At 41.9% G+C, this 21,358-nt stretch overlaps 1 protein-coding gene across 2 annotated transcripts in view; it reads left to right on the top strand.

Moving 5' to 3' along the window:
- Nucleotides 1–1,604: 1,604 nt before the first annotated feature.
- SPATS2 (spermatogenesis associated serine rich 2) overlaps nt 1,605–21,358 on the top strand; it is a 155,537-nt gene continuing 135,783 nt past the window's right edge. For both annotated transcript variants that reach the window (XM_064284268.1, XM_064284269.1), the window contains exon 1: nt 1,605–1,866. The gene's annotated coding sequence lies outside the window, so the exon portion shown is untranslated. The remainder of the gene's footprint in view (nt 1,867–21,358) is intronic.

Here is a 21,358-nt window from a genome sequence, read left to right as displayed (position 1 = left end):
TTGGCTCGACTGCTCCAGGGCATGGACCCCAATCGGGTAACATGAGGATGGCACAGGACCAGGCAGTGCTTCCTTGTATTGTTCATAGGGATGCCGTGAATGGGAACCAACTCCAAGGCACATAATAACAACATAAAGAGAAATGAATTCCTGATACATGCTACAACATGGATCAACCTTGAAAATATTATGCTGAGTGAGATCGGTCAGTCACAAAAGGACAAATATTGTTTGATCCCACTTATATGAAATAGGCAAGTGTATATATCAATTGCACTGGGTTTTTTTTTTTTTTTTATAGAGACCAAAACTTATTAGTGATCACCAGGAGTGGGAGGGAGGGGGAAACGGGAAGTCATTGCTTAGGAGGCACCGAGATTTTGTTATTGGTGGTGGACTAATTTGGGAAAAGGATAGTAGTAGTAGTTGCACAACATGATGAACATAGTCAAATGTCACTGGATTGTACATGTAAAAATCGAATTATCAAGTGTTTTAAGTGTATTTTTACCACATGCAGAAAAAGAACACGGGGACAGACCCTTGATTAATCTTTTCAATGCTGATTGTCTCAGTCCTAGCCTCTCCTAATAGAACACTGACCAAGCGACAACGGGTGGGTGCCTGACACATGCAGGTCACTGCCTCTAAAGATGCACAGGTTACATACGGTGACAGGTGCGTGGCTGACTGCAGCCACATAGACGGCCGCAGACCCCTAAGCAGACCAGAAATCCGACTCAGAAATTGACTAGGGCAGTGTGTCTGCAGACTTCTCCAAAGTGGAGAACCCCCAATCGCCCCAAGGATATTCTAGGCTTGGCCAGGGCACCGCACTCTCCCCCTCCCGTGGCCTCCTGCAACTGCCAGGAGGCTGAGCGGCCGCGTGGCTCGCAGGTCCCCGCGTTTCCCTCAGCCGGAGGCTCTGAAATGGCTTTCTTAGGTAAAACGTGGGTCAGGAAGAAGGTGAAAGGGAAAAGTGGCAGAAAGTCCTCGGGGCTGGAGTCCTGAGCAGTACAGAATAGGGCCCGAGACTCTATCCCTGACCGGAAGTACAGCGAGAGAGGCTGCTCTCGAGGTTCCCCTCGAGGGGTTAGCCTTCGGCAACCTCCGGGGGAGTTTCGGCTCTTTCCGTCAGTTCCCTCTCCGAGCCTCCATCCCCATGCCGCCCCGCGTTTTCTGGACAGGGGCTGTTTTACAAGCAGACGCAAGCTCGTGTTGCACTCTTTCTACTTCCCATCTATTTTGTCCCCGGCCCACCCCTCCTGCCCTCTCCCTTTCTCTGTAATTCCCAATCTCCGGCGACGCGCGAGATCCCTCAATTTAGGTGCGCGACCTGGTGGGCAGTGCGAGGCGCGAGGGACCAGGTCGCAAGAGAAGCGATCTCTGCCTCGCGCCTCTCCACTCGACGGTCTCCAGCGCGCGTGCCTCCTGCCGTTCGGGTCTCGCTCGCGCGCCCGTTGGCTCCAACGGCCGCGAGCTCTACGTGCCGGGTTCGCGCCGGCGCGAGCACGCGCCTTGCGCGCTGGCCGGCTGGCGCGCACGCGTCTGAGCGGACGCCGGGGCGGGGCAGACAGCTCGAGCCCCGGCAAGGGTCGGTGTGGATCGGCTGGCACTCCGGCCCCCGGCCGTGGCTGCGATTCCCAGCCCGCCGCCGGGCCGTGGAGGCAAGCGGGGAAAGGCGGCGGTGGGGGCGGGGCGGCGCCCGGCTCTGGGAGAGCTGGGGGAGGAGCGCGGCGGCGGCGGCGGCTCTGGAAGAGGAGGAGAAGGAGGTGGAGGATTTCTTTTCCTCTTCTCAGACCCCGGAGCGTCCCAGACACAGAGCCCGGAACTGGGGGACGTGGCGACTGCGGGGGAGCCGAGTAGGTGAGGCTGGGGTGTGAGTTGGAGGGGTTGGCGGGGACTAGAGGAGGGCACAGGGGTGCAGAGAGCGGGCTTGGGGGAGGACAAAGGGGGAGGGGACAGCTATTGGGGGAGGGGACACGGAGAAGAGGGGAACGTGAACCCTTTGGGACCTGGAGTGCCCAGAGGGTTGAAGATTTCTTGGAGCCAGTGGGGGCGGGCGAGGCACACGGGTCCGAGTTCGGGGGTTTCCAGAGGGATAGGCCGGGGAAACAAAAGAGTGAAGGGGGACTCTGGTGTGAGCGTGTGTGGGGTGTTGGATTTTAAGAAATAACGAGAGGGATCGAAAAGAATGAAAGAATGAGTCATTTAGGATGAGAAGTACGATGAATTGGGAATGCATTGGCATGCGTAAGGTCATTTGCGTGGTGTCCGAGGTCCTTAGGATTTGCGGGCAATAATTGGACTTGAAAATAAGGGCTAGAAGGCATTATTGGAATGGGGGGAGGGGTAACGGAATGAGAAGTAAGGGGAAAAAAAAATAAGGAAAAAGGGGCAGAGAAATACGATAGAAGTGGCTTGGGCTTGAATTAAAGCAGAGGGTAGACCCAGTGAGATAACATAGGATAGGTGAACCACAGTGGCATCTTTTAGTTCATCTAGGATGATTGGGTTCTTTTAGAAAGTGGATTTTTCTTAGGCTTGTCTCTTTGCTAAGGAGTACAAACCACTCCTTTAATGATTTGGTTATCACTTATAGTCTGTTTCAGTGATAAAGTATGCCTGTAATATTTATTTTCTCTCTATTCAGCAGGTTACTGTACGTAATTTACGTGTGATTAATGAAGCAGAAGAGGACAGATCACCAAAAATAGGCATCTTGCTCTGAGTTAGGTCATTGGTAATGCAGAGTTCAGGGTATTGGGGAAAACCAAGAGTTTGCTTCCTTTCTTCTTTTTTTTTTTCCAATGGAGCAAAAGGTGATTAATAGCTTTGATAAATCCAAGTTATCTGTACTTTGTTAGAACTGCAGTTTCTCACTGAGAAATGTTTATGTATCATCTGTTATTGGTTTCATGCTAACGGGAAAGAGTTTGGGTTCTGCCTCAAGAAATTGTGTCTTGATGTGGATTTCAAATTATCAGGCTGCCTCATCCAGTTTGAATTACGGTGATTTGAGAAAATTGTGGAAAAGTTTCTGGGTTATAATTTTTGCATATCCTTTGGATTTCCAGACCAAATATGGAAGATTACTGATTTTGAGATTATAGTTAGCATTATGTGTTCATAATTAAAAAATAAAAAATTTTTTAAAAATTATGAACACATAATGCTAACTGTAATCTCAAAATCAGTAATGTGTTCATAATTAGTCTGTTAATCTTTTTATTTGTTGGGTATTTAAGTTTTGCTGACTCATAAGATTTCTGGGAATTCATAGTTTATAATTCTCAGATCGTAGCGTTTTTTTAGCGTTAGGCTGCTTTACAAAGGTTCAAAAGTAGTGTTCTAAATTGTCACTTTTCATATACTATATGTTGTAAAAACTGAAAAAAAGGAAGAATGAGTGCAGTATCCTTATTAATGATAATATGGCTCTTTATTGACCTCTTACGAAGGTGCTAAATTTTTTTGCATGCATTATCTCATTTAATTTAATCCTTACGATAACTCTGTAAGATACATACTCCCATTTCCTGTTTTATAAATTATGAGGTTAAGTAACTTACTTAGGTCACAGAGCTAGTAAATAACAAAGCTGGATTCAGACCAGCTCTGTTGAAGGCCTTCTTCACTGCCTGGTTTTCTTCCTGTACTGCTGCGCCCCGCCCCATCTTGGTTGTAGTGCAAGCAGTATGAATTGATCGAAATTTGGGTCTGATGTGATCATAGTGATTTAGATGGAGATTGGGTTAGTGGGCTACATCTGTAGAGTTTATTGAAGGTTTATTGCTTCTGTGATTTAACAAACTTCTCAAGTCCTGAAAATAGCTTCTGGGATCCTAAAAGCATCATCTTGCTGTGAGCTTGTCCTGTGAGCACACTTACTTTTCTGTTTGGTCTAGTGTACCGCTGAAGTCCTGTGCATATGTGGCACTCTTCCTTGTAGAAGTCAAGACAGCCAGTTGTGAACCCACACCAATTAACTTTGGAAGACAATTGAAAACTGCTGAGTGCTCAAGTGCCCTCCAAAAGCACCTGTTGAGTCCACAGTTGGTACTGGCATTACCTCTAAATATAGACAGGATCCTCTTAGAAACTGGGAGTGAAGCAGCTGGGGTCTGGGGAAGAGGGGTAGGTTACTGGCCAAAACATCAGCATAGTCTCTAGAGGCTGATCCAGGAGTAGCAAAGGGCTGTGGATACTAGTGAATGGCAGGAGGAGAGGGAATTTGTATTTGTTGAGCATTTATGTATTCCAGGCATTGAACTCGGGGTTTATATATGTTACCTTGTAAGATCGTTAAACAGCCCTTATATAAAAAAAAAAAAACAACCAAACCCAGTGCTGTCGAGTCGATTCCGACTCATAGCGACCCTATAGGACAGAGGAAAACTGCCCCATAGAGTTTCCAAGGAGTGCCTGGTGAATTTGAACTGCCGACCATTTGGTTAGCAGCCGTAGCCCTTAACCATTACGCCACCAGGGTTTCCATCCCTTATAAGTCATAAGTATTATCCCCTTTTTTTCAGATGAGACTCAGAAAGTTTCAGTAACTTGCACGAGGTTACTCAATAATGGCTGTGAAGGAAGTTTGTATGTACTTTTTTTTTGCTGCTTGTAGTTACCCACAGCAAAGCCAATATTGTAAAGAAGTAGGGAACGAAAAGTCATTCTTTAGGATCTACTTTGCCTCTGTGTTTGAAGTAAAACTGATTATTTCAGTGTTGGCTGCTTCCATGGGAGACCAGAAGGAAAAGGTTGTATTTTTCTGATTTAACTCTTGGGAAGGGGAGCCCATTTATTATATTAGCAAATGACCTCTGGTAGGATAGAATTTACTTTGGTTCCTTAGTGTCTGTTTGCAGCAGCATGAAAGTGGCCTGTCCATCCCTCCCGTTCTGAGTTGTTGATTGTCCAGGTTAATAACCTAGGCTGTGGAGGATGACAGTGAAGTGTGCGCGTTATGTTCTTGCCATTTTCTTGATAAATTTTGCCACAAAGGTTTGACCATCATTTTTGCTCTTTTACTTTTAAATGGTGATTTTATTATGTGTTCACCTGAAGATAGCATTTGGCCTTGTATATGAGGGATAATGCTTTGTCTGCTGACTTTTCCCGTACTGTTAGCAGGGTAATTATACTGAAAATGATTCAAAAGGAAATGTTTTACCCAGGTTTCATGGCTCTCAGCTTCTGCCTCCATATGTTTAAGTATCATGACATCTGATTAAAGTACATTTCAACTTAGCAATAAATGTACTTAAGCTTTTTTTTCTTTAATACTGTTGTATTGTTTTTTGGTGAAAGTTTACACAGCAAGTTAGATTCCCATTTGACAATTTCCACATACATTGTTCAGTGACATTAGTTACATTTATCCCAGTCTGCTGACATCGTCTTTTTTGAACAGTTTCTACAGGTACAATTTAGTGACATTGATTAATTCTTTGAGTTGTGCAGCCCTTCTCACACTTCTGAGTTGTTCCTCCCTCATTAACATAAACTCATTGCTTGTGAAGTACCTATCTGATCTTTTAAGATGCTGTTGTCAGTTTGATCCCATATAGATTTTAAAAGAGCATAATGCTCAAGGCAGGCCTTTTTAGCTAGTTAAGCTAAATATTGTTTGATTTTAAGAAGACTTCAAGGGATATTTTTGATTTAAGGTTTAAAGATTATCTCAGGGCGGTAGTTTCAGGGGTTCATCCAACCTTTATGGCTCCAGGAAGTCTGGAGTCCATGCGAATTTGAAATTCTGTTCTACATTTCCCCCCTTTTCATCAGGATTCTTTTATGGAATCTTTCATCAAAATTTTCGGTAGTGGTAGCCAGGCACCATCCAGTTCTTCAGGTCTCATGGCAAAGGAGGGAGTTATTCATGGAGGCAGTTAGTCACACATTCCATATCCTCCTTCTATTCCTGACTGCCCTTCTTCCTCTGTTGCTACAGGTGAATAGAGACCGATTGTTGTGTCTCGAATGGCCCTTTGCAAGCTTTTAAGACCCCAGGCACTATGCAGTGAACTAGGAGGTAGGACAGGAGCACTAAACATGTTATTAGGCCAATTAACTGGGATGTCCCTTGAATCTATGACCCTTAACGACAAATCCAAGGAACTAAATCCCATGAGGTGTTTGGCTGTAATTAAGCAGTGTTAGCAGCTACTGTTTTTGTTGTTCTGAATATATTTATCACACATCTTTTGCCAAGTCAGTGTTTTACAGATGTGCAATTTATTGACCGCAGTTAAAAATAATCGACTGTGCAAACCTATCCTTAATCAATGCAATTTTTCTATCACTGTTAACCCTCCCTTTTTCCCCCTCCCTTCCACCCTGGTAACCACTAATAAACTTTGGTCTCAATACATTTGCCTTTTCTTACCCTTTTAGATAAGTGATGTTGTACAATATTTGTCCTTTTGTTATGGGCTTATTTTGCTCAGCATAATGTCTTCAGGCTCCATCCATACTGTAGGATATATCAAGACTTCATTTCTCCTACTCGCTGAGTAGTGTTCCATTGTATATATGTACCACATTTTGTTTATCCATTCATCTGTTGATGGGCATTTAGGTTGTTTCCACCCTTGGCTGTTGTGAATAGTGCTGCAATGAATATTTGTTTAAAAGTCTCTTTTTGAGTCTCTACTTTCAAGTCTTTTGGGTGTATACCTAGGAGTGGAATTGTTGGGTCGTAGGGTAGTTCTATTTTTAGTTTTTTGAAGAACTGCCCCACTGTTTTCCCAATGGTTGTAACATTTTGCATTCCCACCAGCAATGGATAAGGGTTCCAGTTTCCCCATATCCTTGCCAACGTTCTTTATTTTCTGGTTCTTTGATCTTAGCCATCCTGTTAGGTGCCGGTGAGTTGATTACAACTCATAGCAACCCTGCGTGCAACAGAACGAAACTCTGCCCATCCTGCATCATCCTCAAAATTGTTGCTGTGTTTGAACCCATTGTTGCAGCCACTGTGTCAGTCTGTCTCACTGAGGGTCTTCCTCTTTTTCACTGACCCTCTACTTTACCAAGCATGATGTTCTTCTCCAGGAACTTGTCCCTCCTGATAACATGTCCAAAGTAGGTAAGATGAAGTCTCACCATCCTTGCTTCTAAGGAGCATTTTAGCTGTACTTCTTCCAAGATAGATTCGTTCGTTCTTCTGACAGCCCATGGTATATTCAGTATTCTTCACCAACACCATAATTCTTTGGTCTTCCTTATTCATTGTCCAACTGTATGCATCTGAGGCAGTTGAAAATACCATGGCTTGGGTCAGGCACACCTTAATCTTCAAAGTGACCACTTTGCTTTTTAATGCTTTAAAGAGGTCTTTTGCAGCAGATTTGCCTAATGCAAAACATCGTTTGATTTCTTGACTGCTGCTTCCATGGGCATTGATTGTGGATCCAAGTAAAAATGAAATCCTTGACACTTCAATATTTTCTGTTTATCATGATGTTGCATGATAGCCATCCTAGTGGGAGTGAAATGGTATCTCATTGTGGTTTTGATTTGCATCTCTCTGATGGCTAAGGAAGCTGAACATCTTTTCATGTATTTGATGGCCATTTGAATGTTCTCTTCGGTAAAATGTCTATTCATGTCCTTTGCCCATTTTATGATTGGGTTATTTTTCTTTTTGTCGTTAAGTTGTTGAAGTATTATATATTTTTTGGTTATTAGATTCTTAGTGGATATATGGTTTCCAAAGATATTCTCCCGTTTGGTAACCTGTCTTTTCACTTTTTTGGTAAAGTGTTTTGATGAACAGAAGTTTTTAATTTTTACAGGTCCCATTTATTTATTTTGTCTTTTGCTGTTTGTGCTTTTGTTATTATATTAGATGATCCATTTTGAAAGCTGTGCCTGACAGCATTGCCCTTGTTTGTTCTCCGAAGAGCTTTACGGTTTTAGTTTGCACATTTAAATCTTTATCCACTTTGAATTTGTTTTTGTGTATGGTGTGAGGCACGGATCATGTTTCGTTTTTCTGTATGCAGTAAATGTGCTGTTGAAAATCTTTTGGACAATTTAGCTGGTGAAGAAAATGGGAGTTTCTGTTATGAAGTGTGAAATGTATCCATTATGAAAGAAACCATTTGTTCTGTACAGATCTTTCCAGCCATACCTGCAAATGTGGATGATAATCTTAAGGTTGTCTGTGTGTGTTTTTGAAAAATGTGTCAATAGTGTAGAGCATTTTCATTTCACTTTGCTGCGTTTTATTGAAATTCACACATACTGTACATGTGTGAGCTGGCTGGCTACTGCTTATATTCTGTATCCTTTTTTCGTTCATGGAAAAAAGTTTTGAGTGTCTGCTATATGCTTTAAATATTTCAAGCAGGTAGCTTCTTGAAAGGGACATGACGGGAAGTAAAATTGGCTGAAGTCATTTGATTCCATTCTTTTTTTTTTTAATTTTTATTGTGCTTTAAGTGAAAGTTTACAAATCAAGGCTGATTCCATTCTATACCCATTCATCTCTGTGTGTGCGCACATGCGCGCGTGTGTGTATAGTTACAGTATATGAGAGAGAGAATTTTATTTTTACTATTTGAAATAGTTTGGAATAACTGCAGACTGACAGTGAACTATCCCCTTAGGATAGGTCTAGCTTCCCATTTCATTTTTTTCTAAATGTCACAGGGAGGTTAATTATCCCTACATCTTGCTTCTTGAGATTATAGGGCTACAAATGGCCATCAGTCCCACACTGTCATTTTCTGGGGGTCTCAGAGGAGATTTCGTAGACTCACACTTACTTTGGAAGTGGCCTGCCTACATCCCAGGGTCAACATCCATTCAGTTGAATTGGTACTGAAATATTTCTGAAGATTTAAAGTTTGTAAACATCTCATCTTTATGGGTGGTGCAAACAATTAAGCACTCGACTATTAATCAGACCCACACAGAGGTGCCTTGGAAGGAAGTCCTGGTGATCTGCTTCCAAAAGGTCACAGCTTGAAAACCCTATGGAGCACAGTTCTATTCTGACACACATGAGGTCACCATGTACTGGAGTTGACTGGACAGCGACTAACGAGAACAAACACCTCATCTTTATTTATTTTTTTGATTCTCTTTTTTTAAATTTTATTGTGCTTTAAGTGAAAGTTTACAAATCAAGTCAGCCTCTCATATAAAACCTCATATACGGCTTGCTATATACTCCTGGAAACCGTGGTGGTGTAGTGGTTAAGTGCTACGGCTGCTAACCAAAGGGCCAGCAGTTTAAATCCGTCAGGCACTCCTTGGAAACTCTATGGGGCAGTTCTACTCTATCCTGTAGGGTCGCTATGAGTCGGAATTGACTCGATGGCACTGGGTTTGGTTTTTTTGTTTTTTATATACTCCTAGTTGCTCTCCCCCCAGTGAGACAGCATATTCCTTCTCTCTACCCTGTATTTCCGTGTCCATTCAGCCAGCTTCTGTCCGCCTTGGCCTTTTCATCTTTCCTCCAGACAGGAGCTGTCCACATAGCCTCATGTGTCTACCTGAGTCAAGAAGCTTACTCCTTACCAGTATCATTTTCTGTCTTATAGTCCAGTCCAATCCCTGTCTGAAGAGTTGGCTTTGGGAATGGTTCCAGTCTTGGGCTAACGGAAGGTTTGGAGAGCATGGCCTCTGGGGTCCTTGTAGTCTCAGTCAGACTATTAAGTCTGGACTTTTTATGAGAATTTGAAGTCTGCATCCCACTGCTCCCTGCTCCTTCAGAGATTTTCTGTTGTGTTCCCTGTCAGGGGAGTCATTAGTTGTAGCCGGGCACCATCTAGTTCTTCTGGTCTCAGGCTAATGTAGACTCTAATTTATGTGGCCCATTCTTACTCTTGGGCTCATACTTACCTTGTGTCTTCAGCGTTCTTCATTCTCCTTTGCTCCATGTGTGTTGAAACCAATTGATGGCCACTTGCTTGCGTTTAGGACTCCAGACGCCACTCTCCAAAATGGGATGCAGAATGTTTTCTTAATAGATTTAATTATGCCAGTTGACCTAGATGTCCCCTGAAACTATGGTCCCCAAACCCTCGCCCTGCTATGCTGGCCTTCGAAGCATTCAATTTATCCAGGAAACTTCTTTGCTTTTGGTTTAGTCCAGTTGTGTTGACCTCTCCTGTATTGTGAAACACCTCATCCTTAGGTTGCCGGATAATTAAGGATTGTCCAGAGGCTGGCATTCAGTCTGCGTATTCAAATCCACCATGATGCTCTGTAGGAGTGGGTTCCTGAGATACACATCACCTATACAGATTTTGCATCAGCCAGAGGCCCCTAAAACATTCTGCAGAGTCTAAGGATATAACCATTAGCTTGAAGGCAGTCATTGTCCAATGGCTAATTTGTGTTTAGACACAAGTTGATTGGAGGTTTTTGGGGATCTTCAGTGATCATGTAGGGCTTCTTACTGGCATAAGCCTTAAATAACAACAACGTCAAATTGCTGGTAAGGAGACGTTTTCGCTACTTAATTAACAAAGTGACATGATTACTAGTGTGTGTGTTTTCTTCTTTAGAATTGGCCAAAGGGTATTTGCGCCTCTGGGTGACACTAAAAACCAAAAGGTTGGTTGTTCAAACCAACCCACAGGTGTCTTGAAAGAAAGGTCTGATGATCTGCTTCTGAAAGGCCATAGCCTTGAAAATCTTATGTAGTGCAGCTCTACTATGCACACATGGGGTTGCCATGAGTCATAATTACTTGATGGCAACTGATTTGGTTTTGGTTTAAACGGTATTTGGGACTGAGGAGAAGGAAGTTTGTGATGAGGCCATTATATGATTGTGAGTGACTCAAGGTGATAAGTGAATGTGTCTTGTACTTGAAGATGCTGCCAATGACGTTACTTCCCTTTGACCTGGACACAACTGAAAAGATGAATTTGTAAAGCCTGCAGTCTTTCCTATTTTCAATACGTGTGTTATGCCCAGTAGTAAATGACTTGCTGCTGTTTTTTTTTTTTTAATAATTTTTATTGTGCTTTAAGTGAAAGTTTACAAATCAAGTCAGTCTCTCACACAAAAACCCATATACACCTTGCTACACACTCCCAATTTTTTTTTTTTTCACACTCCCAATTACTCTCCCCCTAATGAGACAGCCTGCTCTCTCCCTCCACTCTCTCTTTTCGTGTCCTTTTTGCCAGCTTCTAACCCCCTCCACCCTCTTATCTCTCCTCCAGGCAGGAGATGCCAACATAGTCTCAAGTGTCCACCTGCATCCCTCTCCAACCCATTGTCCAGTCCAATCCACGTCTAAAGAGTTGGCTTCTGGAATGGTTCCTGTCCTGGGGCAACAGAAGGTCTGGGGGCCATGACCAGCGGGGTCCTTCCAGTCTCAGTCAGACCATTAAGTCTGGTCTTACGAGAATTTGGGGTCTGCATCCCACTGCTGTCCTGCTCCCTCAGGGGTTCTCTGTTGTGTTCCCTGTCAGGGCAGTCATCGGTTGTAGCCGGGCACCATGTAGTTCTTCTGGTCTCAGGATGATGTAAGTCTCTGGTTCATGTGGCCCTTTCTGTCTCTTGGGCTCGTAATCACCTTGTGTCCTTGGTGTTCTTCATTCCCCTTTGATCCAGGTGGGTTGAGACCAATTGATGCATCTTAGATGGCTGCTTGCTAGACTTGCTGTTGTTCTAAGGCCACCCTTAGTAACAGCAATACTTTTTCTTAAAATTGAAACCTTGAGTGGTGCAAACAGTTAATGTGCTTAGCTGCTAATCAATAGGTTGGAGGTTTGAGTCTGCCCAAGAGGTGCTTCAGAAGAAAGCCCTGGCGATCTACTTCCAAAAAATCAGCCGTTGAAATCCTTGTGGAGCACAGCTCTCCTCTCACATGCATGGGGTCGCCGTGAGTTGGAACGGACTCAACCGTGACCGGTTTCCTTAAATTGGCCTCTTGGTCTCTGTTTGCAACATGTCAGTGTAAGAAACCCACTACTTGGTTAGCTTCTTGACCATTTAGTATTGTTACATTGATTCAAAGTGTGCATTAGTTTGTGGTGAAAGTGACTTTTCCACTTACTTTGTATGGTTATTGTCTTAGATCTTTATAGTAAATTGTCTTGATAGGTTATCTGCATATCCTTCATGAGCCCTCAGTTCAAGGATCTCATCATGAGAAGCTCCATCATATTTGATGAAAACAGTGAAACTTGCCTATAATAAATACGGAATGATGGGAAGCCAAGGTATTGTACCCGAACAGTAGATGGTATGGAACTATGTCAGCCATTTAGTTTAGATCCAAACTTGATGTTTTGTTATATCTTACTAGTCAGTTGCATTGAAGGCATTGGTGAAAAGCAAGTCTCCAGAAATTGTGACCGAATACCATTTGAGATGTTTCTTTAAACGGACACATTGCTGGGGGTGCTTACCTCTCTATGCCAAGAATTTTGGAGGACAACTGCCTGGCCAACTGATTGGAAGAGATCCATATTTGAGCCCATTCCCAGGAAAGATAATCCAACAGAATGTGAAAATTATTGAACAATATCATTAATATTACGTATAAGTAAAATTATGCTGAAAATCACTCAAAAGCAGTTGCAGTAGTACATCGATAGGGAACTGTCGTAAATTCAAGCTGGATTCAGAAGAGGACGTGGAAACCAGGAATATCATTGCTGATGTCAGGTGGATCTTGGCTGAAAACAGAATGTGACTATGCAAAGGCATTCAACTGTGTGGATCATAACAAATTACTGATAATACTGCGAAGAATTGGAATTCCAGAACTTTATTTTGCTGACATGGAGCCTGTACATAGACCAAGAGGCAGTCGTTCAAACAGAACAATGGGATACCTACCGCGTGGTTTAAAGTCGGGAATGGAATGCGTCAAGGTTGTATCCTTTCACCATACTTATTCCATCTGTATGCTGAGCAAACAGGCCGAGAAGCTGGACTGTATGAAGAAGAATGTGGCATCAGGATTGGAGGAAGACGTATTAACAACCTGCAATATGCAGGTGACATAACCTTGCTTGCTGAAAGCAAAGAGGACTTGAAGCACTTACTGATGAAAATCAAAGATTACAGCCTTTCGTATAGATTGCACCTCAGAATAAGAAAACAAAAATCTTCACACCTGGACCAGTAAACAACATCATGATAAATGGAAAAAATATTAAAGTTGTCAAGGACTTCATTTTACTTGGATCCACAGTCAGTGCCCATGGAAGCAGCAGTCAAGAAATCAAACGATGTATTATTGCATTTGGCAAATCTGCTGCAAAAGACTCCTTTAAAGTGTTAAAAAACAAAGATGTCACTTTGAGGACTAAGGTGTGCCTGACTGAAGCAGTGATTTTTCAGTCATCTCATACGTGCGAAAGCTGAACAGTGAATAAGATTCAGAATTGACACCTTTGAATTATGGTGTTGGCAAAGAATATTGAATATATCCTGGACTGCCAGAAGAATGAACAAATATGTCTTGGAAAAAGTGCAGCCAGAATGCTCCTTGGAAGCAAGGATGGTGAGACTTCGTCTCACATACTTTGGACGTATTATCAGGAGGGACCAGTCCCTGGGGAAGAACTTCATGCTTGGTAAAGTACAGGGCCACCGAAAAGAGGCAGACCCTTGATGAGGGTGGATTGTCACAGTGGTTGTAACAATGGGCTCAAGTATAACAACCATTACGAGGCTGCTGCCGGACCAGGCAGTGTTTCATTGTGTCGTACGTAGCGTTGCTATGAGTCTGAACCGACTTGATAGTACCTAACGATGACAACAGCAGTCAGTATACACTCTAGGTTTCTTAAGATGGTTATCTAATTCCTTGTTGACAATGCTGTAGCAAGGCTTAGTTGGGTGATCTTTTTCACCTTTGTCCCTACTCAAAGGTTGTATGTATATAGACCTTTTAAAAGTTGATATTTGACATTTGTCATTAGTCTCTTAGCCCATAATATTATGACGATCTTGTAAGTTAGACCGTAAGGTATTATTACGTGATGTTATAGTAATTTGGGAGCACAGGAGACAACACAGGATTACTAAAGATGTGTTTGGGTATCTAGCTTGTTGAGGTAGAAAAAGCTGAAAAAGGAGGGAGATTGGTTACTGTCATCCTGATTACTTGTTACCTGAAATCTTAACATTTCAGTAAGATTAAGTAGAATTATATTCCATTTTTTTAAAAATAATTTTTATTGAGCTTTAAGTGAACGTTTACAAATCACGTCAGTCTGTCACATATAGGCTTATATACACCTTACTCCATACTCCCACTTAACTCTACCCCTAATGAGTCAGCCCTTCCAGTCTCTCCTTTCATGACAATTTTGCCAGTTTCTAACCCTCTCTACCCTCCTATCTCCCCTCCAGACAGGAGATACCAACACAAGTGTCCACCTGATACAAGTAGCTCACTCTTCATCAGCATCTCTCTCCAACCCATTTTCCAGTCCCTTCCATGTCTGATGAGTTGTCTTCGGGAATGGTTCCTGTCCTGGGCCAACAGAAGGTTTGGGGACCATGACCGCTGGGATTCCTCTAGTCTCAGTCAGACCATTTAGTCTGGTCTTTTTTTTTTTTTTAACGAGAATTTGGGGTCTGCATCCCACTATTCTCCTGCTCCCTCGGGGGTTCTCTGTTGTGCTCCCTGTCAGGGCAGTCATCGGTTGTGGCCGGGCACCATGTAGTTCTTCTGGTCTCAGGATGATGTAAGTCTCTGGTTCATGTGGCCCTTTCTGTCTCTTGGGCTCATAGTTACCATGTGACCTTGGTGTTCTTCATTTTCCTTTGATCCAGGTGGGTTGAGACCAATTGATGCATCTTAGCTGGCCGCTTGTTAGCATTTAAGACCCCAGATGCCACATTTCAAAGGGGGATGCAGATATATTCCATTTTTACAGTATTACATTTTTTGATTGGCTAGTAAGTCTGAGGACACATGCTCCTTTCACGTTCTGCTGGCCGGTCATTTCCATTGTAAAACAGCCCCAAGAATATTATTAAGCTTCTTGGCAGGTGAACTTTTTGATGCGTGAATTGGGGATCTACTGAATGGCATTAGTTATGATTAGGCCGATACTGATAGTATATTCATAATATTTCCATGTTCTTATATTTTCCCTTGAATTCCTTATTAAAATAGGGAAATGGATAACATCTTGATTAAGAATACAAGCTGTTGGGTACACATATCTGGCTTTGAATCTCTACTGTTCGGTTTACTTGCTTTGTGGACTTGGATAAAACCCAAAAACCCATTTCCCTTGAGTCGATTCCTACTCATAGCGACCCTATAGGACAGAGTAGAACTACCCCATAGGGTTTCCAAGGCTGTAATCTTTATGGAAGCAGACTGCCATACCTTTCTCCCGTGGAATGGCTGGTGGATTCAAACTGCCGACCTTTGGTTTGCAGCTGCCACTGTGCCACCAGGGCTGCATGGACCTGCTTAAGGCATTTAACTTCTCTGGTCCTGTGTTTCTGTATCTGCAAACAGAGTTGTACTGACTCTTAGAATTGTTTTTTTAAGTGAAATTCACATGGCATAAAATTAACCATTTTAAAGTAGATAGTTCAATTGCATTTAGTACCTTCACAAGGTTGTGTAATCATTACCTCTGGAACTTTTTATTTTTTTACCAACCGTAAAGGAGACCCCATACCCATTAAGCAGCCACTCCCTATTTCCACCTGCCCCCATCCCTCGCAGCCTCTGATCTGCTGTCTCTGGATTGACCTATTCTGGGTATTTCATGTACATGGCATCATGTAATACGTGACCTTTTGTGTTTGGCTTCTTTCCCTTAGCATAATGTTTCCAAGGTTCATCCACATTGTAGCATGTGTCAGTGCTTCATTTCTTTTTCTGCCTGAACAGTATTCCATTGTATGGATACACCATAATTTGTTTATCCATTTATCCAATGATGGACATTTGGGAAGGAGCCCTGATGGTGTAATGGTTAAGTGGTTGGCTGCCAAAAGGTCTGCAGTTTGAACCACCAGCCGCACCACAGGAGAAAGACGTGGTAGTCTGCTTCCGTAAAGATTACAGCCTGGGATCCATATGGGGCAATTCTGTTCTGTCCTGTAGGGTCGCTGTGAGTCAAAATCTACTCAACAGCAATGGGTTTGGTTTTTGATTTTGAACATTTGAGTGATTTCCACCTTTTGGCTATAGTTAATAATGTTACTATGAACATTTGTGTACGAGTATTTACTTGAATAACAACAAAAAAACCCTGTTGCAATCATGTCGATTTCAACTTATAGTGACCCTATAGGACAGTAGAACTGCCCTATAGTGTTTCCAAGGAGTGGCTGGTGGATTCAAATCACTGACCTTTTGATTAGCAGCTGAGCTCTTAACCACTGCACCACCAGAGCTTCGTATTTATTTGAATGCCTGTTTTCAGTTCTTTTAATTCCTAGGAATGGAATTGCTGGATCATATAGTAATTCTATGTTTAACTTTATTATTGTGAAAATATACATTCCAAAACATTTGTGAGTTCACCAATTTCTACATATAAAATTCAGTACCATTAATTACATTCTTCTTATTGGGCAACCATTATCACTCTCCTTTTCTGAGTTATTCTGCCACCGTTAGCATAAACTCAATGCCCCATAAGCAAAAACTTCCCTTTGCCCCCTCCCTCCCACCCCTGGTAACCACTAACAATCCTTGCTTATCTCATGTAAGATTGTACAGCATTTGTCCTTTTATGACTGACTTATTTACTCAACTTAATGTTCTCAAAGTTCGTCCCTGTTGTGGCATCTCTCAGGACTTCATTTCTCTTTATGGCCGAGTAACATCCCATTATATGTGTAACACCACATTTTGCTTATCCATTCACTTGTTGATGGACATTTCTGTTGTTTCTACCTTTCGGCTGTAGTGAACATTGGTGCACAGGTTTCTGTTTGCATTCCTGCTTTCAGCTCTTTTGGGTATGTACCTAGGGTTGGGATTCTATGTTCAACTTTTTGAGGAACTGCTGAACTGTTTTCCACAGGGACTGTACCATTTTATATTTCCTCTAGCAATGGATGAGGGTTCCAATTTCTCCACGTCCTTGCCAACACCTGTTTCTTTCCCTTTTCTTTTTAATCATTGCCTTTCTAAAGGGGGTGAGGTAGTATCTCATTGTGGTTTTGATTTGCGTTTCCCTAATGGCTAATGATGTTGAGCATCTTTTCATGTGGTTGTTGGCCGTTTGAATATCTTCTTTGGTAAAATGTCTGTTCAGATCTTTTGCGTTTTAATTGAGTTGTCATTTTGTTTTTGAGTTATGACTGTTGAATTTTAATGGCCACAAAGCACTTATCTCAGTGAATGCACATAGTATGCACTCAGTAAGCATTAGCTAGTACTGTAATTACAGTTATTTTTGCTACATGTGTCCTGAATTGGAAGGAAACTTTGGCTTTTCCAAACAGGAGTGGAGAGACAACAAAACCTGTCATTTGTTGTAAGAGTTTTAACTCTGTCAGTGTTGATGCTTTGCTTTTAATTGATACTCCCAAATCAAGAAGTTAGAAGCACGTATGCGTAAAATCAGTTTATCTTTGGTAGAAATCAGTACATCATCACTGTTTAATTCATTCCTAAGAACTATAAAGCAATAATGCATCTGGTTGTAGCTGAGATTTAGATCATCTTTCTTCATTCTGTCCTGTTATAAGACATTTGCTGTAAATGCCACAATCAGAATGTTTTGAAAACTGGGCCAAGGAAGCGTTCTTTTTATATTTAATGGTGTGCAGTTGATGTACTACCATTGTTTTTATGCTTATTGCATCTTGGCTTTATGGGCTGGTCATATGAAGAAGATAGACGAGAATGGGAGATGAAAATAATTGTTTAGAATCTTACCCTCCATTCAGGACTGTACCATCTTGAACTGATTAATGTATTCTACCAGGGTTTTAGGCAGATATACTCATTGCATTATGTCATGATAATGGCCCTGGTGGCAAAATGGTTAAACTGCTAACCAAAAGATTGGCGGTTTGAACCCACCCAGCAGCTCATGGAGGAAAAGACCTGGTGATCTGCTCCTGTAACTAAAAAACTCTGTGGGACAGTTCTGCTCTGTCACATGAGGTTGCTTTGAGTCGGAATCGACTCGAGGGCACCTAACAACAATAATACTAGTTTTCAGCAGAATATACAGAAGACCGCATGCAAGCCTAAATTTGGTTATTTTATTGGAAGATGCAGCAGTGGGAACTGGTGATTATTCAGATCTTTCCTGCAGGCCCCCTCCCCCTGTACTGCTCAACTTTGTTCTTTATACATCAGCTATGAACCCTCCCTGTCTTGTGTGATGCCTCTGTGTCTTTGCTCATTCTTTGACCTCTACCTGGAGTGCCTTCTAAGTTAGGTGACTCCTCAAGCCTTCAGGTCTCTCAGGCAGAATTAAACCCTCCTTCTTTTGGGCTTTTAAATCTTTTACATACTTTCATAGTAGCACTTATCCTAGTGTACTTTTAAAAATGTGCATTAAAAAATTTTTTTGAAAGCAGTGCATGTACATGGCAAACAAAATTGAATGGTACAGAAGTAAATGATGAAAACAGTCTTCCTTGTTTCTGTTCCCCAAAGGCAATTACTGATAGAGATACTCTGTACTGACACAAGAATTTTTATAGTGTATGAAAAAGTTATTTTTTATTGCAAAGTTATTAATGACTATGAAAAATCCAAGCATTGTAAGAATAGAGTGAAAATAGAAAGGTCCCCTTTACCTTGATCCTCAATCTTTGTCCTTAACAAATAACAGTCCCCTCCCCTGATAACATGCCTCTCTTTCCACAAGTAATCTCTGTTATCAGTCTAGTGTATACTCTTCTAGATTGTTCTACTTACTTTTACATACCTATTGTAAAAACTGCTTGGAGGCAGTATCTGACCTCCTCTAAATAACTTCACAAGGGAAAGGAGAATCAAGATCAACAGCCCAAGGTGGGGGTATTAGACATGCCTTTTCTCCGTACCATCTTTACCAATTCTGACACCAACCATCCTTCCCACAGCACGGACTACTTCTCTGCTGGGTTTGATAATTCGTTGAAATGGCCACACACAACTCACAGGTCATACTCATAATTATGGGGTTTATTAGGGAATTAACAGGTTACAATTCAGGCTCAGGAACACTCAGGATATAGTTCTTCCATCAGGACAGCCTCTTCTCAACCGTGCAATCAGGCACACCTCTCCCTGGCCCATGGCCTCTGCCCAGAGGCACTCAGCTTTCTCTGTAGGCTACCTCCTGCTGCCGGGTCTCTGCTGCCAGGTCTCTACTGCCTTCAGCGTTAAGTCTGTCTCTGTCTCCTGCTTCCAGCAGCTTCTCTGCGCAGGGATCCTGGGTCTAAAGGAGGCGCTGACTCCTGGCTGTTCTTCCTTGGTATTCTCTCTTTCCCGCCTCTGGGGTGGCTTATTTCAAGCCCAGCAGGATGGCAAAACTGGCCAGTCCCCTTGGAGGGCTACAATTACTGTATCTACACAGTCCTGCCCAATCACTTGGGTGGGAGTTAACAAGATCATGGCTAGAAAGACCACACAAAAGTGATCCACCATGCTGCACCTATACAAAAACGTGTATTTTTGTATGTATTATTGTTTTCAGAAAATGGTATATATTATTCTGTAACTCGTTCTTAATATGTCTTGAGGATTTTTTTCATATCAATACATATTAAAAAAACAGAAACGTTGCCACTGAGTTAATCCCAACTCACGGCAACCTGTATAGGTTCACTTTATTCTTTTAACCTCTGTTGGTGTTTATGTTCATTCCGTAGTATACGTATACCATTTATTTTTAACCATTTCCCAATTGATGGATACATATATATTGTTTTTAACAATGCTTCAATGAATTTTTTTTAATGTGCTTCTTGGTACATACGTGTGAGTGTTTTGTTTAGGTTGCTAGATGTGAATTGCTGGGTGAAACGGTACGCTCTTCTAAAACTTTTGGTGGATAGCTTTTTATTTTGAAATAATTTTAGGTTTATAAAAGAGTTAACAAAACTAGTACAGAGAGCTCTAGCATTTTTCAAAACTAATAAATCAACATTGGTACAATGCTATTGAACTGCAGACTGTATTTGAATTTCCCCAGTTTTTTCACTTATGTCCTAAAAAATTCTAGAATCTAATCTAGATTGCAGTTAGTCATCATGTCTCTAGTCTCCTATAGTCTGTGACAGTTTTCAGCCTTTCCTTGTCTTTTATGACCTTGCCACTTTTTAAAGAGTACTGGTCAGATATTTTGTAGAACGTTCCTCAATTTGGGTTTGTTTTTTCCCGATCAGACTGAAGTCATGGATTTTGGGGAAGAATACCACAGGGGTGTTGTGCCCTTTTCATTGCATCATATCAGGGGGAAATGATATCAGTGTGTCTTATTGTGGTGATATTAACCTTGATGACTTGGTCACTGTAAAATTTCTGTTTTTCTCTTCCCATACTTTATTTGTTAAAAGTGAGTGACTAAGTCCAACCCACAGTCATGGGGGATGGAGAATTAAGCTCTGCCTCCTGGAGGAAGAAGTATTAACGAATCTGTGTGTTAATGTTGAAATCACCACCTCCTCCCCCCTTGCCATACCCTGACCCTGTTGCCGTTGCTTCGGTTCTGACTCATAGCGACCCTATAGGACAGAGTAGAACTGCCCCATAGAGTTTCCAAGGAGCACCTGGTGGATTTGAACTGTCGACCTTTTGGTTAGCAGCCATAGCTCTTAACCACTATGCCACCAGGGTTTCTAAAATCACCACAGTAATTAATAAAATATTTTAGGAAATACTTTAAGAGTATGCAAATATCTCATTTCTCCTAAAAATTACACCCATTAATTTTAGTGTTCATTGGTGGATCTTGCATAACAATTATTACTGTGGTGTTGTAATGTTAATTTTCTATTTCCCTCATTACTTACACCATTATTAATTGGAGTTTTTCTGTAAGCGGATTTGTCCCTTCCCCCCGTTTATTTATTTAATCACTTATTTACGTCATTATGAACTCGGATATTTATTTTATTCTTTCAATTATAATGTTATTTATTTTGTTGTTCATCAAATAACTTTAAAAAAGTACCAATTTACAAACATTGGCTGTTATCTGGTGAATTAAACACTTCTCTCTTTTCTGGTTAAATGTGTCTGATCTGTTTTAAATCTGGTTAAATCTGTCTTGGAAGAAGTACAGCCAGAAAGCTCCTTGAGGGGGAGGAGGCAGATACTTCGTCTCACGTGCTTTGGACGTGTTATGAGGAGGGGCCAGTCTCTGGAGAAGCACATCATGCTTGGTAAGGTAGAGGGTCGGTGAAAATAAAAAAGAGGAAGACCCTCAGCAAGATGAAT

The sequence above is a fragment of the Loxodonta africana genome, chromosome 4 (genome assembly GCF_030014295.1).
Source record: "Loxodonta africana isolate mLoxAfr1 chromosome 4, mLoxAfr1.hap2, whole genome shotgun sequence".
In the NCBI taxonomy this organism is placed as follows: Eukaryota; Metazoa; Chordata; class Mammalia; order Proboscidea; family Elephantidae; genus Loxodonta; species Loxodonta africana.
The sequence above is the reverse complement of the archived record's forward strand: the minus strand, read 5'-3'. Positions and strand labels throughout refer to the sequence as shown.